The 12,364-nt window shown below is 41.5% G+C and overlaps 1 long non-coding RNA gene across 1 annotated transcript; it reads right to left on the reverse strand.

The window, feature by feature from the left end:
* Positions 1-995: 995 nt before the first annotated feature.
* Positions 996-8,545, reverse strand: LOC131918467 (uncharacterized). Its single transcript, XR_009380986.1, has 3 exons — positions 8,397-8,545; positions 1,146-1,232; positions 996-1,032 (listed from the first exon to the last, which is right to left on the reverse strand). It is a non-coding gene; the product is annotated as an uncharacterized LOC131918467 (long non-coding RNA).
* Positions 8,546-12,364: the final 3,819 nt, after the last annotated feature.

The following is a 12,364-nucleotide window of genomic DNA, read 5'->3' on the forward strand; positions in this document are numbered from 1 at the left end:
GATGTGAAGCCTTCCTCTGCAAGTGCATTCAGAATTGGTACGCTTACTGTCGTCTATCTTGAAAAGCAGAATAACAGGTCATCATCAGATAGTTTAATTGTACTGACACTTTCATTGTTTTATATTTGTTATTGCTGTGCAATATCAAAGCATGGGCAATTATGGAGACTTATGTCTACAACTGAACTTAGCCCTGATCTTGTATCTATCATTGCCTTGTTTACTATGTGCCATTTGTGCATATGATGGGGAAGTTAAAAAATCATTAGTAGGGATAAGAAAAGAGACTTGGTGCAAGAAAGGCATGAACCATCTGTGAGGTCACTCTGTCACCAGTTAGTATAAATTCTGTTGTTGAGCTCAGATTATGTTGGAATAGGTGAATGTTTAGTAGTTGAAAAAATTCACCATGCAGGGAATGAAAGTCTATGAATAAATTTATTCTCACCAAAGAGCCAGTAGTTTGCTCCTGAAGTGTAATGTGGCAAAGACTTGGACCCTAAAGAGGAGCTGTGGGAAAGCGGTGGGATGTGTGAGAAGTGGGGTTGAGTGGGAAGCCTTTGGATGGCTGGGGACACGTCCTCCAAGGATATAGTGGGGGCTCGGTTTCTTCTTCTTCCTCTCTCTTTTGTGTCTTGACCACAGGTGTGAGGCTTTTTCCTCTGCCTCATGAACTAGCCATGATGTAATGCCTTGGCACAGCTGCAGAAGCATGAGCTGCTGCCTCCCAGAACACAGGCTCAAATACACTTTCTTCTGCAAAAGTTGATTAATCCTTTGGGGATTTGTAACAGTGATGGAAGGGAGACTAGCATAGCCAGTTGTTTTTATTTTCTGAAAAAAAATTTTCCATTCTTTTGTTGGCTTTGAGATTTACCTCTTTCAACACACACACACAAACACACATGTACAGAGGCACACGTCTACACATGTAATGCATTCTAAATGCAAACACACTTAAGTATTTGTTGATTTGTTTCAACTTACTTTACTGCAGTCTTTATGGATGCATCTGTTCTAGGAAGAAAATGGCTGCATATAAGCAAGGGAAATTTAACTAAACTTTACAGGATTCCAATTTTAATGAGTAATTTGTAAGCAGTTTTAAAATGCGACTCTCATTTCAGCACTGAAGTCATTCTTACCTTTAGCTTCAGTTACGCTGAACTCCAAAGGCTTTTAGAATGTTCCAAATGGTCTGGATTCTTGCAAAGTTTTTGCTGGATCTGTCTCTGAGAGGATGCAACAGTATTGTCATTTAAAAGGCAGAGTGGGGCAATGTCTTTCTGCAAAACACTCAGGGAAGCTGTGAGGCTCTGACCACCATGGACTGTTTGGTAGTTGTACAAGCCACTCTCTTATGCTTCCCACACTCTGTTAGGGTATATTACCAGTGGATGGATTTGTCAACATGGGAAAGGATCTACTACAACAGACACTACCTTTCTTCTTGTTTGGAGGTATTTTCTCCATATTTACTGTACATAATATTGTACTGCTTAATCCTCACAATATCCTATGAGGGTTTACTTACTATTTTACAAATATGTATGCAAGTATTTAAGGAGAACAGTTCATCTATCCATCTGTCTATACACACACACACACACACACACACACACACACACACACACATCTATAATATTCACAGCTTTTCTGCAAGGCAAAAGTTAGCTGCTCATGATAATTATTTCTGCGGAGGCTTTTAAAGTGACCCCTGTTTCTAGTTTTTTAACCTAAAAGTAAAGACATGTTTCCAGAACGCAGTATTGCGAGCTTAGTAAGGCTCTCCACAGTATTCGCTGTCTATACTGTGCTTGTTAGAGTTGTCATGTGTCTACACAGGATGTCTCTTCTGGATAGTTGCAAGGATTTTCTTTCACTTTGCAGGGATATTTTTAGTACTAGAAAATGAGTAAGTTGTCCAGTATTGAAGTTTTCCAAAATGAACTTTTAGAGGTGGGCCTTAAAAAACCTGAAGGTGGAAACTTCACAAGACACACCAGGGTCTTAAGGAAATGACTGATGTTAGAATGAGGAGTCTTTTCCCCATGAGCTGCAAAACGTTGACAGGCGCTATACCTCAGGTTGCTATCTTAGAATAGAAAGACCCAAACTCTCGCTCTTCCTTTGTGCTTGGTGTTTTGCTCAGACCTTGGTGTGAGAACGAAAGGGAAATGAACTGGGTGGTTGCCCATTTACACCCATTTCCCTCTATTCTCCTCACATAGAATGCTGAAATCCAGACTTGCTTTGGAGACTGTTGGAAATGTGGAGGGTTTAGATGGAGAAGAGGATGGTTTAAATGTGTTTGTACAAACTCTAGGAAGTCTGGGCTTAAAATTATTCTGTCAATGCAGTGATATAAAAATAAATAAAATAGTTACGACAGCAATCTGCACATTGCCATTCAAATATTATTTCCACAACAACTCTAAGTTGAGAGAATTGCTGAGTTTGTGCTTCTTTGTTCAAACTGAGTTAGTTGAGATTTTGAGAGATTGATGTCCCTGCTCACAGAACCCCCTCTGGGTAGAGCTTGGTTAAGAACTTAAGTTCCATGACATTCTACCCAGTCTTCTTCAGTCCATGCTTGCATCCCCACTTTACTCTGGCCAAAGAATGAAAGATCATATAGTAATATCTCCTTGAGGTGACAGGTTCTTTTGAGTGCTTTGGCCAGAAGGAAACCATTAATGAATAACTGAGAACCTAATGCTTTGTGATGTTGCTGAAGTGGTAGGGTTGAATGTAGATGGATTTTTCTCTGTCCCACCAGCCAGCTCCCAATAATGACATGGAGACTTATTATTAATTATGAAAGCTTGGCGTTGGCTTAGGCTTAGGCTTGTTTCTAACTAGCTCTTATAACTTAACTCATTTCTATTAATCTACATTCTGCCATGTGGCTCATAGCTTTTCCCTCTCCTCCTGTATGTCCTGCTTCTTCTCTGTCCATCTGGTGACTCTATGGTCCACTCCTGATGGCTGAATATGGACTTTGCTCTTCAAATTGAGGTCAGACTCTGTAGCTGAAAGTTTTCTCTGGTCTTGCCTGGCCCTGGGGTCCTGCAGCTGCTTATAAAACAATCACTCAGAAGCTTATATTTAATTATAACTGCTCAGCCATTAGCTTGGGCTTATTACTGACTAGCTCTTATTCTTAAATTAACCCATAACTCTTATCTATATTTAGTCACATGGCTTGGTACCTTTTCTCAGTTCTGTCTTGTCATCTTGCTTCCTCTGTGTCTGGCTGGCAACTCCTGACTCTGCCCTTTCTCTTCCCAGAATTCTCCTAGTCTGCCTGCCCCACCTATACTTTCTGCCTGGCTACTGGCCAATCAGAGTTTTATTAAACCAGTGTACAAAGCCGGGCGGTGGTGGCACATGCCTTTAATCCCAGCACTTGGGAGGCAGAGCCAGGCGGATCTCTGTGAGTTCGAGACCAGCCTGGGCTACCAAGTCAGTTCCAGGAAAGGCGCAAAGCTACACGGAGAAACCCTGTCTTGAAAAAACAAACAAAAAAACCCCCAAATAAACCAGTGTACAAGAGCATTATCCCACAGCAAGACTATATTGGTGGTCACGAAGCCATCAATACAAACAAATCTCCCCCAACAGATGAATGTCTGTAGAACAACATTTATTGAGTCAGGGCTAGGGCAATGAGGGCCTATGTTTAGATCACTAGCTCCCATAGAAAAACCTGGTTGCTGCAGTACATGCCTATAACACCAATACTGGGATATAGGGTTGACACGCATCAACAGGTAGATCCATGTGACTTGCTGGCCAGCTAGTCTAGCTAAATAGAGAGTTCCAGGTCTAATCAGTGATGCTGTTTCAAAACTAGTAAATATGTAAGGGGGGGGACTAAAGGGTGAAGAGGTAATAAGGGAAGGTATGTTAACCTTGTGATGATTGTATTAGGAAGGTCCAAAACTGTACTGAGCTCTGGCTTATGTTAAATACCACTCGGCTGGGTGGTAACATGAAAATACATTGAGAGTTGGTGCTCTGGATTGGCTTGGTTGAAATCTGATATCTGTGACTTAGCATTAACTAGTTATCTAGTTTCTTTTTGTAGCCTCCTTTATGATGAGAATGTCCAGTCTGGCAGTCAGTTGGTAGCTGGCACTCTCTAGGATGTAAATATACCCACAGCATGGCTGATTGAAAGATATAGCTCACCTTGGGTTAATGTGAGCACAGGTAGCTTTTATGAATGGGTGCAAGTGCCACCAGCATTCCACAAAGAACATTCACACCTTACCTTGTTGGAACATTTGAAGTGCTTGATGTCATACTTCTATATATGTGATCTCTGTGAGTTCAAGGCCACCCTGGTCTACAGAGCAAGCTCCAGGACAGGCACCAAAATTACACAGAGAAACCCTGTCTCAAAAAACCAAAAATAAAAATTAAAAAAAGATGCATTATAAGGAAAAACACTATTTCAAAAATAGTTTAAGGGAAAATATATACTGGCTGCATTTACCCTGTTCCAGGCATGAAGAAATAAAACAGTTTATTTTTGAGCAAAAGCAAAAGTGTGTGTGTGTGTGTGTGTGTGTGTGTGTGTGTGTGTGTGTGTGTGCTCGTGCGTGCCTGTGTATTTGGGGGAATAATCTGAATGCATTATATATGTGTATAAAAATATCAAAGAACAAAAATTTATTAATAAGGAAGAAGTAACAAGGTGGAGAATGATAGAGGAAGATATTCAACATTAAATTTGTTCTCTACATACCATACAGGCACGTACCTGCATATACATGTGTACACACAAACACATACACATGCATGCAACACACACACACACACACACACACACACACACTGGGGTGATGGGGGTGTTGATTTTTTTGGGACACTGAGATTATTTAGGTCACTTGGTAGTGGATTTCAACCAGTAAGGACTGCCTCTCTCTCCCTCCCTCCCTCCCTCCCTCCCTTCATCTTTTCTCCCTTCTCCCCTTCTTTTCTCTTTCTTTCTTCATTTTGTTCTCTCTCTCTCTCTCTCTCTCTCTCTCTCTCTCTCTCTCTCTCTCTAGCAATTTTAGAATAATACTATTCATTTGATAAAGACAAATCTTGGAAGTGGGAAAACTTTCTTTAACTGGCTCATTTGTCCAGTGGATGAGTATTTGTTGAGTGTCCACTTTGTGTCAAGCTTATTTGTAGACTTTGGCAAAAAAACAAAGTAGTACAACTTCCCTTTTATGGAACTTACACCCACATAGAAGATAGATGCTAGATGCTTCCCAAATCTCATGTCTTGGAATTTGGTCTTCAATACAATAGTCTTGAGAGATGGGATCCTTATAAAGTAATTATTTCAAAAGCCTTTTCAATCTGAATGGATTAATGCTTTTGTTTGAGTAGTGGGTCAGGGGTGGGCTGGGTTATGCTATGGCATGCTCATGGCTAAGGTAAAAACTTGAATTGGACGGGTGATAAACATGGAAAGGGTAATGAAATTTAAAGTAATGTGGTTAGGGAAGACCTCATTGAGAAGATGATTTTGAGTGAAGACATAAGGGAGTTGGGCATGGAGGTCTATGCCTGGAATCCCAGCACCTGGAGTGTTGGTACCAAAGCACAAGGATCCTAAGTTCAAGGCCAGCTTTAACTGTGTTTTAAGAATAAAGAAAGGAAGGAAAAACAACAACAACCAACACTGATGCTGTTTGTGCATCTATGGAAGAGCTTCCCCCACAGGTGGAAGACTTGGGCATGGAGTTCTATGTTCCCAGGCAGTGGGAAGAGTAAGCTTAACACTTAAGACTCTGGGTCTCTGGATGTTCAAGGAAGAGCAGGAGGCCAACAGGACCAGAGAAAACTGGGTAGCAAGAGAAGATTCTAGAGATGAGGGGAGCAGATAATAGGAGTACATCCTGGAGATAATTGTAAGAACTTTGCCTTTGGTCCCTAAGAGAATGAAAGTCAAGTGTGTATTTTCAGGAGAGGAAGAGTGCTGTCTGTTTCCTAAGAGATCTCTTGTAAAGGACAACTTCAGCTGGGGTGATGAGAAGAGACAGCCTTAGGTGAGCAAGCATCCAGTTATAGAGACTATTTATTTAAAAGTGACATCAGTCATCCAGGTGTGACACAGCAGTGATGCATGCTATTGTGGATATATGTTGAAGGTAGAACCTTTATGACTGATTGCCAGGCTCCCTGGGTCTGGGACACAAGAGGACATCTATGAGAAGAAAACCACAATCAAGGATTGGGAAGGACACCCTGACCAGGGGCTGGGGAAAGGTCAACAGCTGAGTGGTGTTTTGTGGAGTGGATTATATATTCAGTTATTCATGTTCAGCTGTTGCAGAAGACAGCTGAACAGAGAAGTCTGGGGGCAGGACAGAGGTCTCTCTGGACATGCACATTTGAGAATCACAAGTGATGTTTAAAACTGTGGAACTGGATGAAATCTCCAAGGAAATAAGAAAACAAAGGGGAGAAGAGGACCAAGGACTAAACCCCCAGTCACTCCAACATTAGAGGAGACAAAGCAAAGAAAGAGACATCAGTAATTTATCAACAGCTTTGGGGGAAGATAAACAGACATTTTTTTCCTATTAGTTTATTTTTTAAAATTTATTTTGCCGGGTGGTGGTGGCGGTGGCGGTGGCGGTGGTGGCGGCGGCGGGTGGCGGCGCATGCCTTTAATCCCAGCACTTGAGAGGCAGAGACAGGCGGATCTCTGTGAGGCCAACCTGGTCTACAGAGCGAGATTCAGGAAAGGCGCAAAGCTACACAGAGAAACCCTGTCTTGAAAAACCAAAAAAAAAAAAAAATAATAATAATAATTTGAATTGTGGAACAAATGACAATAAAGGAATGTGAAAAAGTAACTAGCAAAATATTTAAAATGACAGGTGTTTGGCTATAACATATTAACTAGCCGAGATAAATGGATAGGGCAAGGAATAAAGAAGAAATGGCATTTTCATTTTTCTACCCTTTCTACTGAAGACTTATCAATTCTAACATTTAATGCTTTGGATTTAATTTGATATAAAAATAATTTAATCCATGATATCTTAGATTGAGGCTAAATAGGACTCATTATTTTATTATGAATTTGAGTCTCTTGCTTTTTAAACTTTTTTTTTTTTTTAAGTACAGAAAGTGTGGCTTTCTTTTACTTTTCATTCTTTTCTTCTTGTACTTGAGGGTAAGGGTAGTCATTCCAGTCCCCAATTTGTCATCAAGACTGTTATTTGTTTATTTAACCAACATTTTTTAGAATCTATTACATACCCAGCTTTGTTTTAGATGTTGGGATAACTCTCTTCCCTTAAATAATTCCCACTTTAGCGTGAATGAGTAATGATAATATAACAGAATATGCCCTTTGTGGAGACCAGTGTTGAGAGACTTGTTAAGGAAACTCAAGGAGAGAATAGCCAACTTCTTGGTAAGGACTGAAGCCTTTTGCACAGTCAAGCTTAGTCTTGACAGGTTAATAAGATTTTTTCCGGGGAACAGGATGGCCCGAGACATCAGACAATATCTTTATGTGAAAATTTGTATGAGAGAATAGTCCAGAGCTTAGAATGTATATTGAGGATAAAATTGGGAAGCTTAACAAGGGCCACACAGCCTAGGTTGTTTTATACCATATCATCTATTTGTTTATTAACCCATTGAATTTTTAAACAACCCTTAGAAGTGATACAATATTAAAATCATTTTTGTAGATGTATATGAAAGAGTGAGTGAACAGTGACTTCACCTCTCCGTCATATAGGTAATGAGCTATAGAGCAGTAATACGCACATTTCATGCCTTGTGAACTGTAACATCATCCCCATTGTTTTCTTCTTGGAACAGTTATAAAAACCTCCATTCCATGTTATTAATTATTCTCCCTAGCATATCATCTGTCTCCCCATTAGATCAGATTTGACAAGACTTTTAATTGTTCGGCTCTTTTTCAATTTCATTCTACAAATATTAGTTCGGAGTTACTTTATTAGGTTGGCATGCCTCCCATCAAAGCTTGGTTTGTGGGAGATGCTCTCAGACCCCTTCCAGTAGCTGATAATCCTAACGTTTATGAAAAAAAGCATACACACAGAAATCCTTCTATCTCAAAACCATCCATGGAACTGACTGCTCACACCTCATATGCTCATTTCCCTCATGTAATTATCACCTTTGAGTTGAATAGGATTTGAAGACACCACCTGTCCACCTGTATCCCTGAGGCTCTTAGTTTCCTAACTAACTATCTCTGTCGGTTTCTTCTGACAGAATTGTGAATGGTAGTGTGGGTGGAATGGGTCCAGGAAGCTGGCACATTAGCTTGTAGACACGGGAGTTTTGCATCCTTCATCTTCAGTAACATATGCATCTCTCTGGGGGATAATGGGAATCCTTACCCTTGATAACGCATCATCGTTAGTGTTCTGCGGAAGGAATCCTCCATTTGCAGGTGTGGAGTCTCCCTCCTCAGGCAGTCTCACATGCTTTGTTTTGAACAACACTTGGCATTACATTTCTATCTGTGATATAATCTCCATCTACAGCCTTTCAGTCACGTTTAACTCTGTAAGGATTATGTCCTTATTACATCATCAGCCTGTGACGGCGTCCCAACCTATAAAGCTGTTGTGCCCTCCCACAGGCCCTTTTTCCATATTCCCTCTGTACTTCCCCTCCGCGGTCTCTCTGTTTTTCTGTCTCTGTCTCTCTCTGTCTCTCTGTCTCTCTGTCTCTCTCTCTCTCTCTCTCTCTCTCTCTCTCTCTCTCTCTCTCTCTCTCTCTCTCTCTCTCTCTCTCTCTCCCCTTCCTCCTAATAAAGCTCTAAAAAGGTAACCATGGCTCGTGATTCTTCCTCGACTGCAGCATCCAGCACTCTCTTGCGCCGGGGCATCTCCATGTTACCTCTTTTCTTTCTCCATGTCTACACTCCAGTCTTGTTCTTCTGGATGTTGTTTGTCTTTGGGGATGGTCTGATAAGCCCACAGAGATGTGTTCTTCAAGCTTGCTCATACCCTTAACTAGCAAGGAGTTGAAATGTGACTTGAAATGTAGTGATGGAAGCTGCATATTTAGCCAGAAGATTTGGCAGGGTGTGGCTGAATCAGAATTTCCCTACACTCTCCCAACTTTTAGCATTTGGATGCCTGGTGAGTTAAATAATAACCCGGAACAAGTATGTTGAGGCTCAGTTTCTAATTGAATGGAATCTAGAGCTTGGGCAATGTGCGCTGTGTTCTGCGGTCCCTCTAGTTCCTAACAGCAAGTATTGTATTTTAAAAGGTGGCGGGAGGAAAATCACACCATATAACAGAGGTTTATTGAGGGATGGGAGGGGGCACAGAGTGCACAGAGAGGGAGCAGGAGCCGGAGGGGCTTGTCTTTTCATACGGGGATATAGCGCATGCGCACAGGGAGTGGCTGAAGCTGATCTTGCCAGGTCCCCAAGGGAGGCCAATGCAAATGCCTGAATACTAACAAGCACATGCTCACTGAAAGTGCTTTTAGTGGCTGCAGTTGAGGACCCTGAGGGTAGGCCAGCGTATATGCCTGAGTACTAACAGTAAGACCAGCAGTTTTCTAGTTTTGTTGCTGAACTTTAACTGAGCACCATTTATCAAGTATTGCAGATGCCGTGTAGGATCCTTGACATACAAGGAAAGACATTACTCTTTAGTGGAGTGATCCAAGTGACACTGGCCATTGACTTAGTTAAAATATTCCTGACACAGGTAATAATAAATCCAAGTAAATTACAAGATTTCCAAGATACAGCTGCTCTGGTGAAGATTAAAAAAAGTCATCTAAAGCAACTTTTGAAGCTTTACAGTAAACATGATTAAAACCTTTAATTTGAAAATGTGCAGTGTTGAAATTCTAATTTCCCAAATTACAGTTAAGACACAGAAGAAAGCAGGTGTTGAGACATCAATGTTGATAAATACGGGAACTTCAAGTAGTCAAAGCCTTTCAGAGGAAGTAGAAATATTTTTTCCATAATTCTTTAACATAAACTGAAATAATATATTTTAAAATATGTCCAAAGTAAAAGAAAAAAATCACAGACATGCATAAGTGAGTGAATTAATTTACTATTTATTTCTGTCTAGATGTTCTATTTTTAGACTTCAATGGAAGTCTTTCTCCTCATAAGGAATTTCTCTCAAAAGTGTGAATGTTATCTATGAAAGAGAAGATGTTTTATAGGGTTTGTTCACAGTCCAGAATCCTTCCAAAACAGAGTAAGGGAGCTAGAGATTTGAAGTAAGAATGGAAGAGTCTAAAAGGTTTAGAGATAAAATCCAGTGTCAGGCTGGAGAGATGACTCAGCAGTTAAGAGCACTGTCTGCTCTTCCAGAGGACAGAGGTTCAATTCCCAGCTCTCACACTCTTGTGCTTTAAAAACAAGGTGGTCTTGGTGGGTGGAGCACTCACACCATATGATAGTGCTCATGTGAAAAGTTTTATTATTAAAAGGGGAAGGGAGAAGGGAAGAGAGGGAAAGAGAGGGAGAGAGAGAGGGAAACAGAGACTGGAGAGAGACAGAGAGAAAGAGAGAGACAGAGAGTCAGAGAGAGACAGACAGAGAGAGAGAGAGAGAGAGAGAGAGAGAGAGAGAGAGAGAGAGAGAGGAGAAGGGGGGAGAGAGGCTTGCACCCTTGTGGCAAGAGAGGAAGGAAAAGAGAGAAAAGGGGAGGGGTTTTCTCTTAAAGAGGACTTTAGTAAGATGACATTGTCAGGACCCTGGGCAGTCTGCAAAGGGCAGGTCTGAAATGCTAACACACGTGGTGGCCCATGACCATCTGTAACTCCAGTTCCAGGGGCTCCATACCCTCTTGTGGCCTCTGCAGATTCCAGACACTCTCGTAGTGCCCAGACATGCATGCAGGCAAAATACCCATGAACATATACAATTAAAATAAAATAGTTCAGTGCCTAAAAAGAAAGGAGTCACCTGCTCCTTCTCAGGCAGAAAAACAAGAAAGGGGGCGGGGTCATAGTAGAATGAAGGACTGTCGGCTGAGTTGAAGATGGAAAGAGGTACACATCGATCGTGCTAACTGTCTGGACTAAAACTGTCCTAGGGATGGAAAAACCCTGGAAACAACCTTGCGATCGTATTTTATCAAGAATTTAACAGATGGGGAGTGGACATGATCTGAATACACTGCATTTGATATGAAACGGTCAAATAATGTATGATGAAAATAAAAAATGAGAAAATGATATTTATAAAATCTACGAAGATTGAACTCCTTTAGTAGAATCGAAGGCAATGGGAAGTTAGGAGTATTGTATCTTAAACATACTCTGAAGGAAACACAAAAATATCTACAAAGTAAAAGACTACGTCCCTGCAAGTTTGAAGGCATGCTGTGATTTCTGTTCTGTCTTTTACATTCCTGGCCTTACATTGAAAGAACTGTGAGCACTCACCAGCTTGCTTCTTTGTATAATGTAGGCCAAGGAATGTGCCCAGGGTAAGAGACCTGGAAAAGACTTCTGTGCAGACCTAGGCCACTGTTCAAAGACCCCATATGAATGTTCTTTTTGCCAGAATCCTAATCCTTGCCGAAAAACCTAGGTGCAAGCAGAGAGGGTAGGAGAGGAAGTCATGGGACATGAAATGGGACTCTGCCCTGATTGCCATGGGCAGTGCCTAAACATGAAGCCCCAGGGATTCCCCGTGGAGCGCCTGTCTGTGGAATGCAGGGCTTCTGAAAGAAGCCTCACAGTGCAGCTGGGCGTGAATGTTACTTGGACTGTGCTTGCCAGCCGGTGGCCAGCCTCATGCTGTGTCCTTCTGCAGAGCAGCCATCTGCTGCAGCTTTAATGAATGAAGCGCCTCCCTCCCCCGCCTTGGACAGAACAATAGCTTCAGTGATGTGATGTGCATTCCGATAGATTGAGTCTTTTGCTCAGTCTTGTGTGTATGAGGGGTGAAGGGGATAGGGAAGAGACAGTATGTCTGGGTCTCCTCAGATTGGCCATGACCGATTTCAGATGGAACGCTGATGGATGTTGTTGAGAAGGTTAATGTTTTTATCTTTGCTTTTAATTGGAGTGTTCAATCAACTTTGCTCTGGGGACCTGTACTGCTCTGTGCTTTCTCTGCATTGTGCGTCTCTCTTGTTCTTTCTGTAGCCTGTCTCTCTCAGAACACAAGTAGATAGAGTCGAGGATTTTTTTTCCCCTTAAATCATCTGATGCTAACTTTGGTTGATTAATGCCCTTCCTGTAACCCCTGCCTTGGCTGTGTCCTTAAACCCATCTTCCTACCTTTGATGTAGTTTCCAGGCTGAACTCTCAGCAGCCCTTGTCAATACTTCCTTACCCTGTGGGGTTCATCAAACTCAGGGCAGAATCT

The sequence above is a fragment of the Peromyscus eremicus genome, chromosome 8b, assembly GCF_949786415.1.
Source record: "Peromyscus eremicus chromosome 8b, PerEre_H2_v1, whole genome shotgun sequence".
NCBI lineage: Eukaryota > Metazoa > Chordata > Mammalia > Rodentia > Cricetidae > Peromyscus > Peromyscus eremicus.